Source organism: Eriocheir sinensis, chromosome 16 (genome assembly GCF_024679095.1).
Source record: "Eriocheir sinensis breed Jianghai 21 chromosome 16, ASM2467909v1, whole genome shotgun sequence".
Taxonomy (NCBI): domain Eukaryota; kingdom Metazoa; phylum Arthropoda; class Malacostraca; order Decapoda; family Varunidae; genus Eriocheir; species Eriocheir sinensis.
Genome location: NC_066524.1, coordinates 10,299,320 through 10,319,550, shown reverse-complemented (window position 1 = coordinate 10,319,550; position 20,231 = coordinate 10,299,320). Strand labels below are relative to the sequence as shown.

Sequence of the window (20,231 nt, the reverse complement as noted above, 5' to 3'; positions counted from 1 at the left end):
GAGTTATCCGCCATGGTAGACAAGTCATATGTGTGTGCAACGCTTCACATCGCATGTACACCGAGAGAGAGAGAGAGAGAGAGAGAGAGAGAGGGGAGAAAGAGGGCGGGGGGAGAGAGTGCGGGGGAGGAGGAGGAGGGAAAGGGAGGGATGGGAGTAGGGGAAGCCAGGGGGGGAGGTAGGTGGTGGATACACGTCACAAATACGTCACGCCTCACCTGTTCGAATGTGTAAGTGGCTCACGCAGGTTTTGCCATCACAGTCAAGAGTGGCGCCATCTTGCATTGGCTCATTGCCACTTGGCGGTGACTGAAAATTAGTGGTAGCGTGAGGATTCAACCTGTGTCGTCCATCACGCTGGGTCCAGTCTTCACTTTGAAAGATATTTGTGAAAAACGGTATATCATAGGGTCTGATATGGATAGTAGGCCTACTCCAGTTGTGCATTTTGCATGTTTAACCTGCGTGGGCCGATAGGGCTCATATGGGACTGCGTCGCCGCAGGCCGATAGACAACCCCTTATGGGACAGCTACTTTACGCGCGTATCAAAACTGCGCTAACATTGGTAACGCTGCTAATTTGGCTTGTGTTATCGCCGTTTGATGTGAGGAAACTGAGGAAAATGAGAGAGGGTGAGAAGTGGAGAGAGATGAGGAGAGAGGTGGAAGAGTGGAGAGGAAGGAATAAGGGAGAGGTTTACTATCGCAAAGGCCATTTATCGTCGGGAATGTTACGACATTACGGTCAGAGAGGTCACCAAATCCATTAGGCCGGCCTATAAACGTATGATGGCGTCCTTTTTCAGAGCCATGAGTACGTCCCATACAGGAGGGAAGCGAGTACGAAGGCCCCGGCAAAGGGCAGACGGTTAAGGAAATTGGTGCAGGGAAGACGTTGAGGCGGACGAGCGACCGAGAGCCCGAGGTGTTTATAGACCCTGACAGTGTAAGTTCCGTTGAAGTTGTGTTCTTATGTGTTATAGTGCTCCATATGTTGTATTTGTATGTACGTCAGGCAGTCGGACACCTGACTGTGTATTATAATGTGTTATACTGACAAGGGCGGATCCAGCCTTGAGTTTTTGGGGGGGCCAACTGTTCATCGACGACGGACTGTACACATGGAATTAAGTCACATCGGATTGCATTGTGCTTTTCAGGGGCATAACTCAAGAATTAGATCCAGAATACTTTTGGTCTTTATTAAGCATATATTAATATATAACATATAAGAATCACAATAATCACATCGTAATATTTAAAAACATTGCTTTCATCAGCCTTGACCTTTTTTAATCTTGACAACCCCGTCTTCTTGCCTCCATATCATATACATGATATGTATATGATTGAGGGAGGCTGACAGTATCTGTAACGAATTTCTTTGGGGGGGGCCAAAACATACTCTCAGAGCGTTTGGGGGGGGCCATGGCCCCGTGGCCCCCCCCCTGGATCCGCCTATGTATACTGATCCATGTATTGTCTTTTGTACTCGATTGGACACCAATCAGTTATCACTGATGTATAAATGCAGTCATGAGAATAGTTAACGATAGATGATTCTCGGAGTGTGATGATATGTACTTCATATTGACAGGTTTGATCGATAAAACTAGAGATAGCATCAGACAAACGGGTCTTTCCTTAACCATCAACTGACTGCCCCTGCCGGGCGGTTACAGCTTGAGGAGTAGGCTTATGTCTACACAGTCGCCCTAGACCATCACCACCTCCCCCACGCACCCTACCTCTGTCCCATAGACCGACCCCGGTAAAGTGACCACCACCTCTGCCACGCCAACAACGAGTGCTACGGCAGCTGTAGCAACGGCTGCTACTTCTGCACGTGCCCCTAAACGTCCAAGGGGGACCAAAAAGGCTGCAGCGATGTAGGGAGATGATGCACATGGGCCAGCCATGCGGGTGTCCAATGCAGGCGGCCAGTCCTCCTACGCCTGAAAAAATTCACGCTGTGACTGCCCCACTATCACAGAGGGTCCAAAAACAAACAAACAGGCCCAAAATAGACCGGGAAAAGGCCCTGGGCGCACAACGGACCGAGTCTGGCACCTCAGCAGTCCAGCCCAGCTCGGAGGGTTGCACACGCCACCACAATCTCCAACTACCGGCGATTATTCTGAAGCAACCAGGGTGAGCTAAGCAAAAATATTTCACAGGCTGATGTATTTATATGTATACTTACAGCTAAAATTGCAACGGACCGAGTCTGGCATCTCAGCAGTCCAGCCCAGCTCGGATCGAGGGTTGCACGTGCCAACACAATCTCTAACTAATGGCAATTGTTCTGAAGCAACCAGGGTGAGCTAAGCAAAAATATTTCACATGCTGATGTATTTATATGTATACTAACAGCTAAAATTGCTTCCAGGTCATTCTGCAAGAGTTGATTTTAAGACGATTAATGCGGCTGTGGATGGGTAGACGCGGGGGGTATCGTCGGCCATTACGGGTTAAGTTTTTGAAAGGCATCCATAAGTGAACACTTTTGAGTTTGAGACTATAAGGAAGTTGGTGTTTTTAACTGTTTCAGATATCAATATTCAACAGAAAGGACATATTTTATCAAATTAATTGAATATTTACTTCCATATATTTTTCATAAAAGTAGTTGTTCCTTTTGTTAGAAAAAATCAGAAGAAAGGGAAGCTAGTCTAAAAGAAGGGAATACCTTTTAGAAAATTAATTGTTTAGTTTTACATTCTATTCATTAGGAGACACAAATTTGACTGTGTTCCTATATTTCACATCAAGAGAGATTTATAGGGTATAGTTTTCAAATACGGAATGTTTTATATTTTTTATAATGCGAAAAAAATATTTTCCTTATGTTTCTATGAGTTTTATTATTGTAAACCAGAGTGGGGTAAAAGGCCTACCCAGTGGGCTTCTTACCCCACATGCGGGGTAAGAAGCCCCCTTTATTTTTTTTTAAATTGTCATTACAATAGTCAAAATCATGAGTGGATATAATGTATTCCGTAGATAGGCCTCAGCCTAAGCTTTCAACAAAACTTTTTTTTCAAATTTCTATTGCAAAAAAATGTGGCTACAACAGGCAATCTCCCTTAAGGGAGGCAACTTACTCCACCTTACCCTATCACTCAAAAGTAGGCTACATACAATAATACAACTCACGTTTTCGGGGTATATTGATCTACTCTCTGTCGTGGTTTGTGGCTCGCTTCCTCAGAAGTCAGGACGGACGATTCGAACTGCGTCCTCGCTCCATCACACCAGAACTTCTGCCCCTTGTCCTCTTGATCTCCACCCTGTCTCACTGCCCCAGACTTGCCTAATCACCCCTATTTGATTCAGCAAAACAAGGGTCTGCACGTGAGGATGTGTTGACCTTTCCCCTTGCGCAATTACTAAAAATGCTGGCGTGACACTTACATATTGTAAACACGAGCAGCCGTACCACTCTATACAACACCGTTCATGTTCACTACCTTCACACTCACCTGAAGTTCTACAGTTCTAAAACCTTGCTTTGATATTCCTTTCTTTATCCCTTTAATAGTCCGGGTTTTTTTTTTTAGGGGGGGAGGGGGGGGGGGAATGGCGATAACACATCATGCTATACAGAGGATGAAACGGTCAAATAATGCGTAAAAGTGTCGTTTTGTGCGACAGATTTTGACAGGTAGAGATTTTTTTTAACATGAACGATTGAAAAGCTAGTATAGTTAGGGCACTGAAATATTTAATAAATTCGTAATGAAGCGTTTTATCATATCCTACTGCCACTCAGCGAGCGTTGATGCCGGAATTTTCATAGAAATACCTCGCCGGAATTTTTATACAAATACCCCGACCCGTGGGTATTAAAAAGAGAAAAAAAAAGAAAAAAAAAAGGCGGCTGCGGGCTCCAAGATTTGCACGGAGTTGAGACCAATCCAATTATAATAGAGATCAGTGGGAAAAAAAAACGTTTAAAGGAAACACTGGTTCTTATTGGCTTCATTCTTTTCAGGGTATCTCATTTATCACATTTATCGGCATACAATGGGTACAGGTTATCTCATTCATCACATTTACCGACATACAATGGGTGCAGGTTATCTCATATATATATATATATATATATATATATATATATATATATATATATATATATATATATATATATATATATATATATATAATATATATATATATATATATATATATATATATATATATATATATATATATATATATATATATATATATATATATATATATATATATATATATATATATATATATATATCACATTTACAGACAGACAAGGTTATCTCATTTATCACATTTACCAACATACAAGGGTGCAGGTTATCTCATTTATCACATTTATATCTCATTTATCACATTTACCGACATACAAGGGTGCAGGTTATCTCATTTATCACATTTACCGACATACAAGGTGCAGGTTATCTTATTTACCAACATGCAGGCAGGTTATCTCATTTATCACATTTACCAACATTCAAGTGGTGCAGGTTATCTCATTCATCACATTTACCGACATACAATGGGTGCAGGTTATCTCATTCATCACATTTACCGACATACAATGGGTGCAGGTTATCTCATTCATCACATTTACCGACATACAATGGGTGCAGGTTATCTCATTCATCAGGTGCAGGTTATCTCATTTATCACATATACCGACGTACAATGGGTGAAGGTTATCTCATTTATCACATTTACCGACATACAAGGGGTGTAGGTTATCTCATATATATATATATATATATATATATATATATATATATATATATATATATATATATATATATATATATATATATATATAATATATATATATATATATATATATATATATATATATATATATATATATATATATATATATATATATATATATATATATATATATATATATATATATATATATATATATATATATATATATATATATATATATATATATATATATATATATATATATATATATATATATATATATATATATATATATATATCATATATATATATATATATATATACGGTGCAGGTTATCTCATTTATCACGTTTTCCAGGATATTTTCATGATCAGGAATCCTTTCTTCGTGTAAATTGTTGAATATAGTGGCAGATTATCGTATTTTAGTACGTTAGGGTAAGGCGGGGTAAGTTGCCCCCCTTAAGGGAGATTGGCTGTTGTAGACATATTTTTTGCAATAGAATTTTGAAAAAAAGTTCTGTTGAAAGCTTAGGCTAAGGCCCATCTATTAAATATATTATATCCACTCATTATGATTTTGACTTTATTATAATGATAATTTTAAAAAAATAAAGGGGGCTTCTTACCCCGCATGTGGGGTAAGAAGCCCACTGGGTAGGCCTTTTACCCCACTCTGGTTTATAATAATAAAACTCATAAAAACATGAGGAAAATATTTTTTTTTCACATTATAAAAATATAATATATATTCCTGATGTGAAATATAAGAACACAGTCATATTTGTGTCTCCTAATGAATAGAATGTAAAACTAAACAATTAATTAATTTTCTAAAAGGTATCCCCTTCTTTTAGACTAGTAATATTAGTTTAACTTCCCTTTCTTCTGAATTTTTGTAACAAAAGGACATCTACTTTCATGAAAAATATATGGAAGTAAGTATTCAATTAATTTGATAAAATATGTCCTTTCTGTTGAATATTGATATCTGAAACAGTTAAAAACACCAACTTCCTTATAGTCTCAAACTCAAGTGTTCACTTATGGATGCCTTTCAAAAACTTAAACATGCAGAATGCACAGTTGTGGATTCTGCATGTGACCAATTTCTACAACCCCGACATTGGACCCATTTTTCTGAAGGTCTGCTATTAGCAAATGGTTCCCCACACACCAAACAAGGACATTCATCCTCATCAGACGAAGCTGGAGATAGTTTTTTTTTCTTTGTTGCTGATAATGGATGAGTTGCTGATAATAAATGAGAGCTCAAAGATAATTACACAAGATAACCCCACATGTGGGGTAAAAGGCCTCCCTGCGGGCAACTTACCCCAAAGGCACAGGGGGCCTCTTACCCTGGCAACTCATATATACATAAAATGTCACCATCTTTCCTACAAATAAGTAGGCAGAGTATAATCACATGCAATATGGTCTAGACATTTTAGAGTAAGTATCCATAGCCATCAGGCTAACTCTACAGTTCTTTGTCGTTAATTAGGTATCATTAAAATCACTGAAAACTTAAAGAAATTAGTCAAAAAGAAGAAATATACCCTTGTGGCCAGAGCAACTGTCCATTGTTTACTCCAGTAGTTCCTGTGAGCACAGAGAGTTGGCGTTGCCTACTTGATCATGTGACTGGTTGAGAAATGAAAGTAAGACAAAACCAAGGGGGGGGGCCTTCACCCCAGGGGGGCATCTTACCCCACCTTACCCTATATATTTTAACCTTCATACGCTAAACGTTTATACTGTATTGTACCATACTTATCGAAGTTATTGTGCGTCTAAGAAAGCTGATACCGATCGAGCGGCGTGAAAAAGCTCAATGGCCAGCAAAACTGTAATACACGCAAACGTGAGCCCATCTACGCTTTCAGGCGATAAGACAGCTTCGTTAAATATAAAAACAGAAGGCATTATAGTAAAAAAAAAAAAAAAGTATTAATCAATGACAAGATCACATGACCACTATACCCTTTCACGCCCTCACGCGCCGCCCTGTCAATACTGTGTGTGATGTAAAGACAAGCTTGGATCCGTATCAAATAGGAAGTTGATGATGCAATCTGAAGACACACTGATGCAGTCTTAAAACACCAGCAAATTCTCAGCCCTACACACCCTTAAACGCTGCCCTCTCGAGCTTGTAAGTTGGAATCTTAAAAACAACAATAGTTGGTTTAACTGAAAAATATTAAACACAAGTATAGCTTAATAACCGAAAAAACTGCTTGGAACCGCCTAGACAGCATGGCTAAAAACGACGTATATACGTATTGAACCAAAAGTTGTAGGATAATTACTTCACACGCCTTCGTATATACCTACATTATCTACACTTACAGGATGAAAAGGCAGCTTCAAACAGGATAACTGAACACTTACCCGGCGAAATACATGAGCAGGAACAGAGCAACCCTCCTTGACACCAAGATAACTGCGACTAACCCCTCTGTGGCGAGCCGTGACTCACCGGGAGCTGCGAGCGGCGGGGCGGGACGTGATGACTACGGGTTAGCGACGGGACTGCTACGCGTATTCCTCGTGGTCGTGGAGAGGGGAGAGGAAGGTTATCCAAGGTATGAGGACGGGAGAGAGAGGGGCGGGTCTCCACTCTACAGTCAACAGTTTTGCGACGGGACAGTTACGTGTATTCGACAGGGAAAGAGAAGAGTAAAGTATGAGGGGAATGTGGGTGAGTCTACAGGTTACCGACGGGACAGTTATGTGTATTTCACGTGGAGGGAAGAGGAAGGTATGAGGGGGATAGGAGGGGTCTACAGGTTACCGACGGGACAGTTATGTGTATTTCACGTGGAGGGAAGAGGAAGGTATGAGGGGGATAGGAGGGGTCTACAGGTTACCGACGGGACAGTTATGTGTAATTCACGTGGAGGGAAGAGGAAGGTATGAGGGGGATAGGAGGGGTCTACAGGTTACCGACGGGACAGTTATGTGACATTCACGTGGAGGGAAGAGGAAGGTATGAGGGGGATAGGAGGGGTCTACAGGTTACCGACGGGACAGTTATGTGTATTTCACGTGGAGGGAAGAGGAAGGTATGAGGGGGATAGGAGGGGTCTACAGGTTACCGACGGGACAGTTATGTGTATTTCACGTGGAGGGAAGAGGAAGGTATGAGGGGGATAGGAGGGGTCTACAGGTTACCGACGGGACAGTTATGTGTAATTCACGTGGAGGGAAGAGTAAGGTATGAGGGGGATTGGGGGGGGGGGGTCTACAGGTTACCGACGGGACATTACGCGTACTGGAAAGCGGTTATGATTCGGCCATTTTTAATATTTTTAGAAAAAAAGTTGAAAAGAAGTTGTTGATCTCGTAATGTTCCTTCATCATTTGGCTCTTAAGGCTATTAATATGGTTTTCAGTTTTCAGCAGTAGATGATGAAACACAAGTTTCTAAATCGTCCGAACCATCCTTAAACCCGTGGTGATGGTTCGGCCAGGGAGGTGCATGGGATGGTACGGACACTCGTAGTACTCGGCATAATATTAATATAACTTAATATGACTAAGTTTGATTGGCTAATAAGTAATAACCAAGATTTGTGGGTTACAAGACATTTGTGTAAGTACATAAATGTCCCAGGGAAAATAAATAAAAATAAAATAAAAGAGATATCTCAAGAATTATGAAATTGTGGCTTCCTTCCTCTCATAAGCATATCTGAATATAAATCAACCAAATTTTAACCTTTTTTTATAATTGTAGCAGCACATATATCGTTTGAACTGATATAAAATGAATAAAAATCACGAAATATCAACTGTCCGAATCATCACGAATCTATAAAAAATAAATGGCTGGTCACACTCTCCTTCCAGCACGAGAGCTGGGTGTTCGTGCTTTACGGCAACACCTTCGCCGTGCATCGCTGCTTCACCGTAATAATGCACCATCCGCTACTTGCCATATTCATGAAGTGAGAGCTTACGTTACACCCTGCATGGGCCAAGACAACAAAGTTTTGCATATTCACACAAGACCTCGCGGCACTCGGTCACGCGATGTCCTGAACTCCCACTGTCCGAGTCATCACCACTCTCCCCATTCGACAGGGAGAGAAGAGGAAGGTGTGGAGAACGACGCGACAGTAGGAGAGTGAAGAGGAATAGTCTAGCCGCCAGAAGGCTTTTCGTTCATCCCCCGGAAATATACTTCTCGTTGGCATTTTCAGATAGAAAAATATCCCGAGAAGACGATTAGGTATGTTAACACTTCGAAAAAGTGTCCCACGTATAGAACATAAGAACGTAGGAGTCTGCAAGAGGCCGGTAGGCTCCTTTGAATCTAAGCTCCCGTGTATCTAACCCCACCTAATATCGCTGTCCATGAATTTATCTAATCTATTTTTTAATGTGACAATTGTATTGGTACTCACCACATGACTGCTAAGCCTATTCCACTCATCCATCACTCTGTTAGTAAACCAATTTTTGCCTATGCCCCTGTTGAATGTGAATTTATCCAGTTTAAACCCATTACTTCGTATCCTACCCGGTTCTCTTACCAATAAAACCTTATGAATATCCCCCTTATTAAAGCCCTTCATCCATTTATAAACCTTGATCATGTCTCCACGCACCCTTCGCCTTTCTAGAGAATGCAAGTTTAACTGTTTGAGTCTTTCCTCGTATGGCAAGTTTCTCAACCCCTGAATCATCTTAGTCATCCTCCTCTGCACCGATTCTAACATTTTGATATCCATTCTATAGTAAGGTGACCAGAAATGAACCGCATAGTCAAGATGAGGTCTAACTAATGCTAAATATAGTTTGAGGACGACTTCGGCGCTTCTGTTGCTTACGCTCCTTGAAATAAATCCCAGTACCCTATTTTGCTCGATTTCTAGCTTGAATGCATTGTGGCCTTGGACGGAGATCAGAGCTCACTAAGACCCCTAAATCTCTCTCGCACCCAGACCTGCTTATGAGAGTGTCATTTAAGCAATAGTTATGAGAGGGGTTGTTCCTACCTACACTCAGAATACTGCACTTCCCTACATTGAACTCCATCTGCCATTTATCCGCCCAGTCATACAATGTTTAGTTCATCCTGGAGAATACTAGCGTCCTGATCCATTTACAGGCTCGCAAACTACCGCCGGTGGGGCTCTCAAGCGCTCCAACAGATGACGCACCCAATCACCGACACGGGCAAGTTACACATCACGAAGGGTTTTTCAGGACCCTGAATCACAAAACTGTTTTGTTTTTACGGTTAAATGCCTTGATCATGAAGTAAAGGCCAGCTCAAGGAAAAGAAAGTTATTTTATTGAATATAAATTGTTCGTTATAAGTATGAAAAATTGTGCTATGCTATTTATTTTCCTATGTTGTTGTTTCTTCAAAAATGGTTTAATTCTTATAGGACTTGTCTTAAGCATAAAGTAAAGGTCATCTACATGTTAACTGCCAAGGAAGCCATTGTAAAAAAAATGTTATGATGCCAAGATGGTCATCCTCAGAAGTCATCATTGTGTTCGTCAAATGCGTCAGTCAGCCTTTTCTACTTGCATTTCTTCCTTGTCTTCCTCCTCGCAATCAGTAGAATCCAGGATCATCATCGAATGATTGACACCCGGAGGCCTGTAGGTGACGGATATATTTAAAATATTTTTTTTACAGTATTTACTCGCAGGCACAAATGTTCAATGTTACTGTCTCTTGGTGTTCCGTCACGACCGTCAGTGGGCTGCAAATAGCTTATGTGATAAAGGGCGACACCACCGCCTCTACAGTTGACACGATTTTTTTTTAAGAGTCTGTTGCCATCTATATTGGATTCTGAACTTAAATCAATATGCGTGGTGTCAATAAATGTTTCGGTTAAAGCAATTACGTCAAAATATTCTGTTGAAACCAAATATCTCAGATCTTCCAACTTGTTTCTTAGGCTACGCACATCGAAACTTTGGACTTTTACTATCCATTTCAGACCCTATGACATACCATTTTTCGCAAATATCTTTCAAACGAAGACTCGGATCAGCATGGGATTTTCGCACAGATTGCTTCACACACTCCGCTAATTTTTGACGCTATTGTGCATTGCCAGATGCGGTTAATTACGGCGTTTACTCTTGACTGTGATGGCACAACCTGCGTGAGCCACTTACACATTCGAACAGGTGAGGCGTGACGTATTTGTGACGTGTATCCACCACCTACCTCCACCCCTGGCTTCCCCTACTCCCATCCCTCCCTTTACCTCCCTCTTACCCTCCTCCTTCTCCCCCACACTCTCTCTCTTCCCCCGCCCTCTTTTTCCCCCATACCTCCGCCCCCCCCCCCTCTCTCTCTCTCTCTCTCTCTCTCTCTCGGTGCACATGCGATGTGAAGCTTTGCACGCATATCACTTGTCTATAATGGCGGATAACTCGAAAGTATATGCTAAGTATGGTCTGGTGTTTTATGCACACGACCCTGATTCCTGTTCCAGCGTAACTGGATGTTGCTTAAGTGCTGTATGAGGTTTGTTTGGCAATTTTACACCCATTGAAAGTTGTACGAGTATATGGTCCTCCTTCCCACAGGTTACGTTGAGCGTATGATGGGATGAAGCACGTAGCTGACGCTTGATCATTTAGAGGAAATCGCGAAAGAGACGGAAAGGAATAAGGGTGGAAACGAAATTGGAGAAATATATGAAAATTTTATTCTGATATTAGGAAAAGACTGCTATACGATATGTATTCATGTAGATAGCTATGTTAAAAAGTCATAGCACACAAAAATAGACAGCGAGTATATGATGGGTGGATTAATAATGTAAATAACTGACCACATAGGCTGTTACTTCAAAACTCATCACCATCGACAAACAGGTCGTCCTCGTCATCACTGTTGATGCTGATGCAGACGGCATATGATTTATATTTATCTGCCATTAATTCAAGTCGTACGTGTGCATGTATTCATATCTCGTGTACATCGCAAGTGAGAGAGAGAGAGAGAGAGAGAGAGGGGGGGGGGGCTGGGGGAGGGGCAGGTATGGGGGAGAAAGAGGGCGGAGGGGGAGAGAGTGCGGGGGAGAAGGAGGAGGGCAGGAGGGAGGTAAAGGGAGGGATGGGAGTAGGGGAAGCCAGGGGTGGAGGTAGGTGATGGATACACGTCACAAATGCGTCACGCCTCACCTGTTCGAATGTGTAAGTGGCCCACGCAGGTTTTGCCATCACAGTCATGAGTAAACGCCATAATTAACCGCATCTGGCAATGCACAATAGCGTCAAAAATTAGCGGACTGTGTGAAATAATCTGTGTCAAAGCACCATGCTGATCCGAGTCTTCGTTTGAAAGATATTTGCGAAAAACGGTATGTCATAGGGTCTGATATGGATAGTAGATTATCTTGAGGTTTGGCAATAGAGGTGTTAAGCCCCGTTCACACTGTGCCGACTCTAGGCCACGACTCTACTAAATAAGTATACACGAGGTCTTGGGTGTTGATGTGAAAGGGTCGGGCATGTCTTGAAAGAGGTCTGGAGACTGTTGCCGAATGCTGCGCCGACGTTTTGACGGTAGTCTGGAGTCGTGAGGGTTAGCACGACATGCTGGCAACCAGTTGGCCGAATGTCCCAGACAGTCGGCAAGACACCAAGACCCCAATAAAACCTCCCCCCCTTCTTGGAGCGTGGGAACCAACTTGTCAAATGGAAAAGTCGCTGGGTTGTCGTGGCCCAGAGTCGGCACAGTGTGAACGGGGCTTTACTTGCGGCTTACGGTTTGGCGATAGGGTGATAAAAAATGAGTTACATAACACAATTGCGCGTCCCCGACCCCGCTGTATTGCGTTAAGTGATGGCCTACGAAGGGAGACAAAGTGATAGAGGTCAAAAGAAAAAGAAAATTAGCGACGAGACAGCTACGAGTATTACAGGCCGGGTGAAGAAAGCTGAGTGATAACCAACAATGAGGGCACGGCGATAGAGGTCAAAAGAAAAAGAAGGGTTCGTTAAAGGCCAGCTCCACGTAATAGACAGGGTGAATAAAAGACAGTCAAGTAGTCGCGGACAAAAGTCCTGCGCAGCTTTCAGCCCAGCGTGACTCCTGGTCACCTGAGGTTCGAGCAAACGGACGAAGCACCAAACCAACAGAGATGGCACACGTGAAGTGTTTGTGTTGTTTGTGTACTGAATAAAATTCTTGGTGTCATATGACCCTGGCTGTTGCGGCGGCTGACCTCAATCACTCACTCACTCATGTAAAATTATCATCATAATCTGATAGCATTATGGTATTGGCGAGATTAAGATATGACACCATTTAATTCATGGGGAAAATTTACAAAGGTGTGGCAGGCAATAGTATTTTTTAGGTTTTATGTCTCATGACCACTAAGGGTAAATTGATCATGGCGTTAGACTGCATGAGACAAATGAAGAATTGCACAGTGTGTGTGTATGTGTGTGCGTGTGTGTGTGTGTGTGTTCTCTCTCTCTCTCTCTCTCTCTCTCTCTCTCTCTCTCTCTCTCTGTGTGTAATAATAATAATAATAATAATAATAATAATAATAATAATAATAATAATCGGTTTATTTCGGAGATGGCAGCCGTTAGGCTGAAAATGTACATATTAAGATTACAAAGTGTACAAATATGAATGGGGTGTGGGGGTAGGTAATTTGCAGTAACGGAGGGAAAGTTGTGATGATGTTTGAAGGATGAGGAGGTGATGGAGTGCGGTGTGGTAGAGCGATGAGGCGGGAAGGTAATCCTCTTCTGGAAGGCGAGTAGGTGTTAATCCGAGGTCATCCCCAGGTCAAAATGCTGGGTCAGGTAGCAGCAGGTGGCCTGAGAGCAGGTAGAGGCGGTATCGGTGGTCACTCAGAAAGGGGCTTATAGGTGGAGCGCTAATCCAATACAGGTGGCGAGACAGATGTGAAGACTCGGAGCTGTTCATGGGAACAGACTGCATAGCCTCGGTGGTGAGCAGCCTGCACATTGCCCCCACCTGAGTGACGAAGCCTCCACTGCACTGCACCTGACCAGACTTCAACAGCAGGATGGGCGGGCTGGTGAGCCTGGGGAGACCTTGGGGCGTCAGCAGGGACTTGATGGAAGGCCGCGGCGGGGACACACTCAGCGATCTGTGTCCTCCCGGTATACCACACACGCACTCCACTCACTCCCTGTCAGACGGTCACGATGATTTCACTTATTGTCACAAAAATAACTTGCTAAGTGGTGTTTCTTGATGAAAGGGGAGACGGGGATGAAGGGGAAGGGGAGAGGCCAACAGGCTGGCCCCGGGCTACTCCTTTCGAAGCGCCATGACCCACGTCCGACCTAGGTCAGGACTGGGTCACAAATGTGTATGCGTGTGTGTGTGTGTGTATGTGTGTGTGTATGTCTCTCTCTCTCTCTCTCTCTCTCTCTCTCTCTCTCTCTCTCTCTCTCTCTCTCTCTCTCTCTCTCTCTCTCTCTCTGTGTGTGTGTGTGTGTGTGTGTGTGTTCTCTCTCTCTCTCTCTCTCTCTCTCTCTCTCTCTCTCTCTCTCTCTCTCTCTCTCTCTCTCTGTGTGTGTGTGTGTGTGTGTGTGTGTGTGTGTGTGTCTCTCTCTCTCTCTCTCTCTCTCTCTCTCTCTCTCTCTCTCTCTCTCTCTCTCTGTGTGTGTGTGTGTGTGTGTGTGTGTGTGTGACCAAACCGGATACAGTGGAACAGTGTAATAAACTTCCCCTCCCCCTCCTCCTTTCCCTCCCCCTCCTCCTTTCCCTCCCCCTCTCCCTTCCCCTCCCCATCCCTTCCCCTCTTCCCCTCCTTTATCTCTTCCCCTCCTCCTTCTCTTCCCCTCCCCCTTCCCTCCTTCCCCCCTTCCCCTCTTCCCCTCCCCCTATCAGCCTACTAGTGAATTGCATTATTTATAGATCCTTCACGAAATTGAATAATCATTTAATATAAGAAGAAATGCAAAGAAAAATATATAATCATTACAATTGCTTTAACGTGAAAAAGAGTAAACATGGAATTGCTCTTTGGTATAAAAAAAAATGTACACAGTGTATTATGGAACGAGCTTTTGTGTTTAACGAGTGTGTTTGGTAGTATCCCCTTGTTTCGTTAGTAAATGTTGGCAGAGGTCATCACTGAGGGAGCGAGGTGATGTGTGCTTATTCTGTAGTGTTATGAGTCAGTCACCTGAGATCTACAACATAAGTAAGTAGCTATGATTACACGCTGTAGTTATGTACTGCATATAATGAATTGTTACCACACCACACGAATTTATTGTTGATTTTTACATATTACTGTTATTACCTAAACAGTTTATATTGTTATCGCTCTAATCCCACATGTAAGGGTTAAACTCAACATTATTCAGAACTACACATACCCATATAATCTTTCAATATGATCAAACATCATTAACGTATGACAATCCATCCAGGAATGGCAGAAAGACGTGACAACGCTGTCGACGTAATAACAAAAAGGGGTAGAATCATCGGAATGTGGGAGTGTGGAAAAAGTTCCAGAGAAATTTCTGAAATGGCAGGTGTATCTGTCAGCACCGTCAACAGGTGGATCAGAAGATGGCAGGAGTAAGATTCGGTGAAAACTAAACCGCGCAGTGGGAGACCCAAAGTTACTACCCAGGAAGACGTCAACCGTATTATGGACACCATACAGGTGCACCCTAAGTTGAATGCAGTGAAGCTCACTCGTGACCTACAGCTACCTTGCCACCCACGCACCACAAGGCGACGCTTGCATGAGAACAAAATCAATTGTTATGTGACTGCTAAAAAAGAAAAACTGTCCCAGTCACAGAAAGAATGTAGACTTGGTTTCGCTCTCCAGTATCTAACAGTAGATGAAAGTTTCTGGAAAAATGTTATATTTACAGACGAGAAAAACTTTATATCAGTTGAAGCAGGCGCAAGACTGTGCTGGAGACCAATTAACACCCGTTATTGTGACAAACATATTCAAGAAAAAGCAAGGAGTGGCAGAGTAAGTGTTAATTTTTGGGGATGGATGTGGGCCTGGGGCCCTGGTGAACTTGTTACATTAGAAGGACGGTTTACAGGTCAAGACTACGTCAATGTTTGAGAGGATGTATTGCTGCCGTCAGTGCGAGCAGTGTTACCACATCCACATCCTATTATTTTTGTTCATGACAGGAGTCCCGTCCACACTATTAACGTGGTGAGGGAGTGGCTCGCACAAAATCCAGAAATTCTCCCGCTAGATTGGCCCCCTAAGGGTTGCGATATAAATCCTATAGAAAATCTGTGGGCCATCATGTCTCGGGAATGGGATGTGGGTGATGACATCAGTTGTGCAGCCATTGAACGACATGCCCAGGAAGTGTGGGAATCTGTGCGCCGCCGTCCCAACATCTGCTACAATTTAGTGACATCCATGTCAAAGAGAATTAGTGAAGTAGTTGATGCTCAAGGAGGTTGGACAAAATATTGAATGCTACAACAATACTGATTATTGGTATCTGAATACTTTTAACAGGAGGTATCCTGTCTGTCTGTATTTTTTATTAAATGCTTCATTTATGATTTGTATAAAAAAATATTAAGTTTGATTTTGAAGTGTAAATGTTACTACACATAGTAAAACATTTTTCAATACATATATGGGTTTGTTTAAATTTTTTTTTTTTTTCAAAAAGATTATCAATGGTGAGATAGGGTTTTGAATATACTCTAGTTACTCTGTAATAAATTATTAAGTGTTTCGATTGTAAGGCCAAATACAATTATTCAATACTATATATGCTTTTTATTATATACCACAAATTAATTGTGCCTTAATAAGGAGCAGAAATCCCTATTTGTTATAACAGGGTTTGGTCAATATTTGACTGATTACAATAAGGGGTTAAATATAGTTGTAACTATATGAACTGCGTGACGTCTTTCCTATAAGGTATTATGTGATATAACTTTGCATATTCTAATAATTGTTATGCTTATGAAATAATTGAGAATCCCACAACCCTTGATCTTCACCTCCCTCCACAGAAAGCCCATAACCCTTATCTGCACACACCTCCACTTTCCTGTCACAGTTTCCCCATACTCGTTCACACACACACACACACACACACACACACACACACACACACACACACACACACAGAGAGAGAGAGAGAGAGAGAGAGAGAGAGAGAGAGAGAGAGAGAGAGAGAGAGAGAGAGAGAGAGAGAGAGAACACACACACACACACACACACACACACACACACACACACACACACACTGTGCATTTCTTCATTTGTCTCATGCAGTCTAACGCCATGATCAATTTACCCTTAGTGGTCATGAGACATAAAACCTAAAAAATACTATTGCCTGCCACACCTTTGTAAATTTTCCCCATGAATTAAATGACGTGTCATATCTTAATCTCGCCAATACCATAATGCTATCAGATTATGATGATAATTTTACATGAGTGAGTGAGTGAGTGAGTGAGTGAATGAGTGAGTGAGTGATTGAGGTCAGCCGCCGCAACAGCCAGGGTCATATGACACCAAGAATTTTATTCAGTACACAAACAACACAAACACTTCACGTGTGCCATCTCTGTTGGTTTGGTGCTTCGTCCGTTTGTTCGAACCTCAGGTGACCAGGAGTCACGCTGGGCTGAAAGCTGCGCAGGACTTTTGTCCGCGACTACCTCGAGAGCGCGTCCCCAACCCTGCTGTATTGTGTGGCCGTATTAATAAAGAATACCAAGAATGCGTCCTGCCCAAGGTGAGGGGAGTAACGGCCGTAGTATTAATCTTCCCCATTCCCTTTCCGTCCCCATCCCCATACGCGGGTCCTGGGTATGTATAAACCGCCCTATCCCCTCCCCGTCCCCGGCGGGCCAGACAAGACCAACCCGCAGGTCATAATAATGTTGGCAGAACTTTCAAACCAATAATTACAGAAAACGAGATAAATAATGCATTTTTCACACACCATTGTATTCATATACATTATATATCATAAAACAAAACAATAGCGTTGTTGATCTATAAGTCAATAACAGCTAACGTGGGTAAGTTAATTTATCAGACACTGGTTGGTATCCATGACTCGTCACACACCTGGGCAGCCACACCGGGGTCGCCAGGTCGTGTCATTTATGGCATTTTTGTCTTAAATCAACGTGGTCGCCAAGAAATACCCTTTTTTATGGTATATGTTAAGTATTACTATAATAATGCCATATTTAGTTATCAATCTGCCGTCTTTTGCCATTCTTGGGGACAATTATAAATGAATCTTCAGGAATAACTGTACGTTTACAATCAAATGTAAACACCAGTCTTTACAAACTAAAAAATATATATTAACTTTAGCAAAGCTTGCGATATAATATCAGTCATGCAAATATTCTGATGCTTTTCAATATATGTCCTTCTGTAATAACAAATAGAACACTATTTACTCATGAAATATACGAAGGAAAAGCCGAAGATGTCCTGCTCTCTGCCCCGCGAAGTCAACACTTTTCCCACCCCATCCGCACCCTCACGGGGTAGCGTATATATATATATATATATATATATATATATATATATATATATATATATATATATATATATATATATATATATATATATATATATATATATATATATATATATATATATATATATATATATATATATATATATATATATATATATATATATATATATATATATATATATATATATATATATATATATATATATATATATATATATATATATATATATATATATATATATATATATATATATATATATATATATATATATATATATATATATATATATATATATATATATATATATATATATATATATATATATATATATATATATATATATATATATATATATATATATATATATATATATATATATATATATATATATATATATATATATATATATATATATATATATATATATATATATTTTATGGGCCGCAGTCACAGTCACTTTTGTTTGTTTTGATCGTCACCAATGAGCGGCGATCGCCGCTACCAAGAAATAATCCGCTTTCACAGTCGTCTTTCGCGGCGCTGTTTGTTTGCATCAGTTCCAGAGATTGGAACCTCTGGTAACGGAGCTCTGGTAGCCGCGGGGGCTCCCCAGTGGAGCTTACCAATGACATTAATAAGTAAACAGTACAAATTCTTGCTCTCATGTGGTTATAGTATTTCTTTATATTGATGTTAAAAAATATTACACAATACAGCAACACGTTGCAGGACTTCAATGGTGATGAGAAAAAAAATAGAAGAATTTGAATGACATGAACACACTTCACCTGGTGATCAGTAAACGTCCGATTGAGAATTTCAATTTGATTGATTGATTGTTTATTGTTGCAAAAGTATACAACAAATGGGAAGGGAGACTTTAATACTTATCACCATTATTCACCTGTTATGCCGCCTTGGTCAAACTTTCGTATTATTATAGGTAGCCTAATAAGTATGCATAGGGCATACATACAACGAAAGCAGCCCTATTATGTAAAGAATAAATGTGAAGTCTGCTAAATAAGTGTGAATAATGAACAACTGTAATGAATATAAGTGAAGTCTGCCTTGCTGATATCTGTTATATAACAGAACTTTAATATTTGTCACTTTTATTTCACCTATCATCCCTGGGAAAGATTAGGCTATCAGCAGATTTGAGCGGTGTTTATCCTTCATAGTCCTCCGCTCAGCTGATGTAATGTTGACATTTCCCGCCGCTCCGGCACACCAACACTGCCGAATCACGCGCCTTCGTCTTGTCATGCCCGTTACAACGCTGGTAGTCGCCAATACCACGAAAACAACGACTGCGTTTGTTTTGTTTTGTTTTTCGTTGGGGATATACGCCAAGGGAGGAAGGCGGTGCATGCCGCGCAACCACCCAGACGGCTGGTAGAGAAATGCCCAATTCTTTCAAGGAGGAGGCCCAACAGCGGGGCTGGGGGTGTCGGAAAGAGCCCACTTTTCCATTCCCATGGCACCGGGCAGGTCTCGAACCTATATGCTCCAGCACCCCGCCGGAGCGCAAGGCGGAGAGACTACCACGGGACCACGGGAGCCCCCAACACACAACGACTGTGAAAGCGGATCGAGGCGATGGTAATGACTGTTATACCAGGATGGTAGGGCCTTTGGTTACGGTGCGTACCAGACGAATGTGAAAACGGCCCATATATATATATATATATATATATATATATATATATATATATATATATATATATATATATATATATATATATATATATATATATATATATATATATATATATATATATATATATATATATATATATATATATATATATATATATATATATATAGATTGTGTGTGTGTGTGTGTGTGTGTCAGGGATGGAGTGAATACAAGAGTTGTGTATTCGAATACAAATACCGATGCTTCAAATTCCAACGAATATGAATTCGAATAGGTACACTGAAACGGTTTTAATTCGAATACAGAATTACGAATACAACTTGAAAGTATTCATGAATACAT

The 20,231-nt window shown here is 41.2% G+C and overlaps 1 protein-coding gene across 1 annotated transcript in view; it reads right to left on the bottom strand.

The window, feature by feature from the left end:
• The window catches only part of LOC126999269 (NFX1-type zinc finger-containing protein 1-like), a 106,863-nt gene extending 99,607 nt beyond the window's left edge, over positions 1 to 7,256 (bottom strand). Inside the window, 1 exon segment of the mRNA XM_050861666.1 lies at positions 7,202 to 7,256. The gene's annotated coding sequence lies outside the window, so the exon portion shown is untranslated.
• Between the last annotated feature and the right edge of the window lie 12,975 nt (positions 7,257 to 20,231).